This window comes from Neovison vison, chromosome 9 (genome assembly GCF_020171115.1).
Source record: "Neovison vison isolate M4711 chromosome 9, ASM_NN_V1, whole genome shotgun sequence".
Taxonomy (NCBI): Eukaryota; Metazoa; Chordata; class Mammalia; order Carnivora; family Mustelidae; genus Neogale; species Neogale vison.
Window position 1 is genome coordinate 89,031,097 of NC_058099.1, and position 5,230 is coordinate 89,036,326.

Below are 5,230 nucleotides of genomic sequence, written 5' to 3' on the forward strand. Positions count from 1 at the left end.
CTGCTTAAGATTCTCTCTCTCTCCCTCTGCCCCTCTGCCCCCCCCTTAAGAAAAAAAAAAAAAGGTTCAAGTTGCACAGAAGTGCTTTAACCGCCTATCCCCCAGCTCTGACCTCAACTCATACCCACACTGACTGGGTTATTCCTTTAGCGAAAAAAATCCAGAGGCGGATGTATTTAGTAAGCCTTTGGCTTTCTCCCTGCCCAGTATGCACATGGTGCCCTCTAGCGGTAGAGTGGAGCATTTCCGAAAAGGGAGTGGAGAATTCGCTTCTGTAGTGAGATCTTCCAGCTAGCTTTTTGTTTATGTGAGCTTTATTTAGGAGTTAAAGGTCGAAAATAATGTCCTTTCATTTGGAACTTAAGATACAAGTTGCCATGGCAATCTAAAATAGTTTACAGTGATTCCTTTTATATATACTCTATCATATCCTTTTAAGACATTTTTTTCAAAGATTTTATTTATTTGACAGAGAGAGAGCACAAGTAGGCAGAGAGGCAGGCGGGTGGGGGGAGGGGAAGCAGGCTCCCCACTGAGCAGAGAGTCCAATGCAGGATTCGATTCCAGGACCCTGGGATCATGACCTGAGCCAAAGGCAGAGGCTTAACCCACTGAGCCACCCAGGCACCTCCCTTTTAGACATTTTTATGGATGAGAAATAAGGGTAATCATTTAGGAAGTTTAACAATAATGAGAAAATTCTCCTCAAAAAAAATTTCCTTAGTGTATTATTGGTATGAAGCTCTTAATAGCCAAGATGTTTCTATTAAGGCCTGAACCTAACTCATTAAATAAAATAAAAGCACATTTCTTTTTTCTTTGGTGCAGAAAAGGAAATTTTATTAAAGCATGGGGGCAAGACTCTTGGGCAGACAGCTGCTGCTAAAAGCATGTTTCTTGAAGAAGTGCTGAAAAAGAAGGTGCACCAGAAATATACACTACATATTTTTTTCAAAAGGACATAAACTGCACGTTTTGGCACTGTCTTCTCTTCAGATTTCCTTTACCAGTGTTACATAGCTGGACTTCGGATGTCCAGATGCCAGTGTGGGAAGATGACTAAGGCAGCCGTGTGCAGAAAAGCTGGTGTAGAGTGCAGATAAACTATAAAGATATTATTCCAAAATTGAAGTTTGCAATGATAGTCGACTAATACTTGAAAGTTTAGAGGTGTCTGCGTATAATTAAAAAACAAATCTTTGTATATTATGCCCCTCGAGTCATGTCTTATATGGCACTTGATGTGCACAATCTCCACCTTTAAACTGAGTTTTAAAATGTTCTATACATTTCTAGATGGTGATGGTTTCTAGACTAGCTACTTACAATAAAGTTTATTTCTAAATAAAATGTTTATAATAAACAGCTTATCAGTTGTGAGAGCCAATTACTTCTCCTAAGCCCTGGTTTCAAATAGATGCTTTCCAAATATGGAAGGTTTCATGTATAGATATTGAAATGGTAAGCTCAATGTGCCTGGGTGGCTCAGATGGTTAAACATCTGCCTTGGGCTCATGATTTCAGGGTCCTGGGATGGAGCGCCCAAGTCCTTTTCCCCACTCAGCGAGTAGTCTGCTTCTCCCGCTCCCTCGACCACTCCCACCGCTCATGCCCTCTCTCTCTGCATCTCTCTGTCTCCAATGAATAAATAAAATCTTTTCTTACACAAATAGTAATCCTCAAAATTCCCTATGTTCCATTACATTGCAAAGCTGAAATTCATCTACTTCTTTTAAAAAGTATGTTGTTCATTCAAGTAGCAATTTTCCCCAGTCTCCTTCAGTTTCCTTCTACCATACCTTATAGTGGACCTACAAGTTTATTGTGCACATGGATTAAACCTTTAAGGGAATAAAAGGATTAAAAATTTTTGAAAAAAAAATTTTAAAAATAATTTAAAAAAAAACCTTTAAGTAGTTTACAGTAGTAACTCTTAGTTTTTTTTTTTTTTTTTTTTTTTTTTTTAGATTTTATTTATTTATTTGACAGAGAGAGATCACAAGCAGGCAGAGAGAGAGGAGGAAGCAGGCTCCCTGCTGAGCAGAGAGCCCGATGCGGGCCTCGATCCCAGGACCCTGAGATCATGACCCGAGCCGAAGGCAGTGGCCTAACCCACTGAGCCACCCAGGCGCCCGTAACTCTTAGTTCTAAAGCAGCATCTTCATCATATGCAAATGTAGTTCAGAGATGATGCTAGGAAGATGATAGTCCACACGTGGTTGACTCCTTCCATGGCTGTGTACAGGGAAAATGCCTTGTGTGTGCCTATTATGAGAATTGTTACCTCCAACAGATAGTTCCACTCTGCCAGCTTCTTTTATTTTCTTTTCAAATGCATCACATTCTCTTTGTAAATCTGCAGGATTCCCATCAAGGATATGAGCATTTTAGGATCTATATCAATATGCTTAAAAATGTTATTCCTCACCAACAAATAGCAGCTTTCAGGACAATTGATGGGAAATTCTACGTGTTCATCCACGTTAAATGTCTCCACATGTTTATTTTTTTTTTTTTGTTTTTTTTTTAAGATTTTTTATTTATTTTATTTGAGAGAGAGAGACAGTGAGAGAGAGCATGAGCGAGGAGAAGGTCAGAGAGCGAAGCAGACTCCCCATGGAGCTGGGAGCCTGATGTGGGACTCGATCCTGGGACTCCAGGATCACGCCCTGAGCCGAAGGCAGTCGTCCAACCAACTGAGCCACCCAGGCGTCCCTGTCTCCACATGTTTAAAAGAGGTCTCTAGGGGTGCCTGGGTGGCTCAGTGGGTTAAAGCCTCTGCCTTCAGCTCAGGTCATGATCCCAGAGTCCTGGGATCAAGCCCCACATCGGGCTCTCTGCTCAGCAGGGAGCCTGCTTCCTCCTCTCTCTCTGCCTGCCTCTCTGCCTACTTGTGATCTCTTTCTGTCAAATAAATAAATAAAATCTTTTACAAAAATAATAAAAGAGAGGTCTCTATTCTTGTGATGTCCTGTTGACAACTATAAGGTGTGGGTTTTTCTTTGTTTGTTTGTTTGTTTGTTTAGAAGATGCTAACGATGTATGTTAGTACACCTGATAGGCCAATGAACTCTTCTGATGCTGGGGCAGCAGGAACCCCTGATAACATTTTCAGAGAAAAAACTCACCTAATTTATCCCACATTATTACTCAGCTGTGTTGATTTCCTTCTCCCTGCTTGGCAAGAGTTGTGAATGATCACTTACACACACAGCAGCTTCTGAACTTCCCATTATTAACAGAGTAACTTGGGGAAGGCGACAATTTTAGATATAGTTATTGCAGGGTTGGGCACCCCAGCTGACAAGAGAGAGTTCTTGAGACATTGTGTGCTGCTATGTGAAGCTGGTGGCTATACTTCAGGGCGCAAGGGCAAGGGGAGGTGCAGGGAGTATTAGATCATAAAGGTCTTCAAACTTTCAATCATAAAACTACTTTTTCAAGATTTCTCTCGTGCTTATCACTCAGTTTGATATTAACTATGTGTGAGATACATGGGTAGTCAGGAGACCCTTTAAATATTTAGGTACGCCTGGGTGGCTCAGTTGGTTGGACAACTGCCTTTGGGTCAGGTCATGATCCCGGAGTTCCAGGATCGAGTCCCGCATCGGGCTCCTAGCTTCACGCGGAATCTGCTTCTCTCTCTGCCCTTCTCCTCACTCATGCTCTCTCTCACTGTCTCTCTCTCAAATAAATAAATAAAATCTTTAAAAAAAACAAAAAAAGAATTTAGCAGCCTGCTGTATTCAGTCCTCAAGGGAACTACGCAGGCTGTAGGTCTGCCTTCTGGGCTAAAGGTGAACGTTTTTCTGCTTCTATCCCTCATCATAATGACCCAAACTCCATTGCTATTTTTAAAAAATAAACTGCCATATTCTGTTCTATTTCATCATGATGATTTTTTAGCTCCTTTGTGCTGATACAGACATGTATTAGTCCAACAGCCAAAAACGATGAGTCATTTGACAGTGAACCAGATGTGGAGAGGTCATCTGCATGTCTTTATTAACAGAGCGCATCCAAATAAACATACTCACTTTGTATTTTCCTTTCATGGTGTCGTTGCCAGCAGAGGCCTGGAAATATTCCGCATCCAACCACCGAGGACGACTGTGTTCTGCGACATCAAGAATCTGGCACATGTGCACGGTGCAGTATGAATTGCTTCCATCTTATTTTTAATTCCCATATAGTTTACGAAACTCTTCATTAAACGGGGGAGGCGGCTCTGTTTGTTTATGCAAAATATTCTAATTCAAGGACGGAACTGCCGCACATAGTAGATGGCCTAGCATACGATTTCAGTTTCAAACACTTGAAAGTGGGGCAAGGGGGCCTCCTTTTCTTGCTGGGAGCACCCCTGCCAACCTTGCTACACCACTATATTGAATTTCCTCAAAGCAAGGGAAAAACAAAAGCCTTTTATATTGCCATGTATTTTTAAACCAATAGCTTCTTTTGCATAGTTCCACTTATTGTGTAACTAAGAAGAAAAAAGACTATTCATACGGAGAGGAAAATTCTTTTTTTTTTTTTTTTTAAGATTTTATTTATTTATTTGACAGAGAGAGATCACAAGTAGGCAGAGAGGCAGGCAGAGAGAGAGGAGGAAGCAGGCTCCCCACTGAGCAGAGAGCCCGATGTGGGGCTCGATCCCAGGACCCTGGGATCATAACCTGAGCCTAAAGTAGAGGCTTTAATCCACTGAGCCACCCAGGTGCCCTTGGAGAGGAAAATTCTTTTGAAAATGTTGTTGCAAACCTTGTAAAATACAGCATATGATGCAAAAAAGTTTCCTTTTCAATTAAAAAAAAAGGATTAAATCTTAATATAGGCACTCTAATTTAGGATGTTCTACATGAAATCTATGTATTAGGTTTCAGTGAAGTGAAAAATATCCTGCAGAGTTGGAAATATACCTTTATATTCTGTTCATATTGTGGCATCTTTGAAGACACAACAGGTAGAAAATGGAAGCATACATTTAAAAAAAATGATCTTGGGCAACTTTGACCTTCACGCAGGTTGAAATTTGACTTGCTCTACTGTTATTAATGGGCTCAGGCAAATTCAAGTCCTTACAACATTTATGTATGTCACCTGATAGAATAAATATTCAAAGACAAAAATTAATCATATAAATACAAATTAAAAGCTCTCTGTCTTAATCTCCTTATTTAAAAAAATCTTCTTGTAGCTAGAGGCACATTGTTAAAAATTGTAACCTTGA

At 40.4% G+C, this 5,230-nt stretch overlaps 1 pseudogene; it reads right to left on the reverse strand.

The window, feature by feature from the left end:
• Positions 1-1,779: 1,779 nt before the first annotated feature.
• Positions 1,780-4,142, reverse strand: LOC122916784 (annotated as a pseudogene).
• Positions 4,143-5,230: the final 1,088 nt, after the last annotated feature.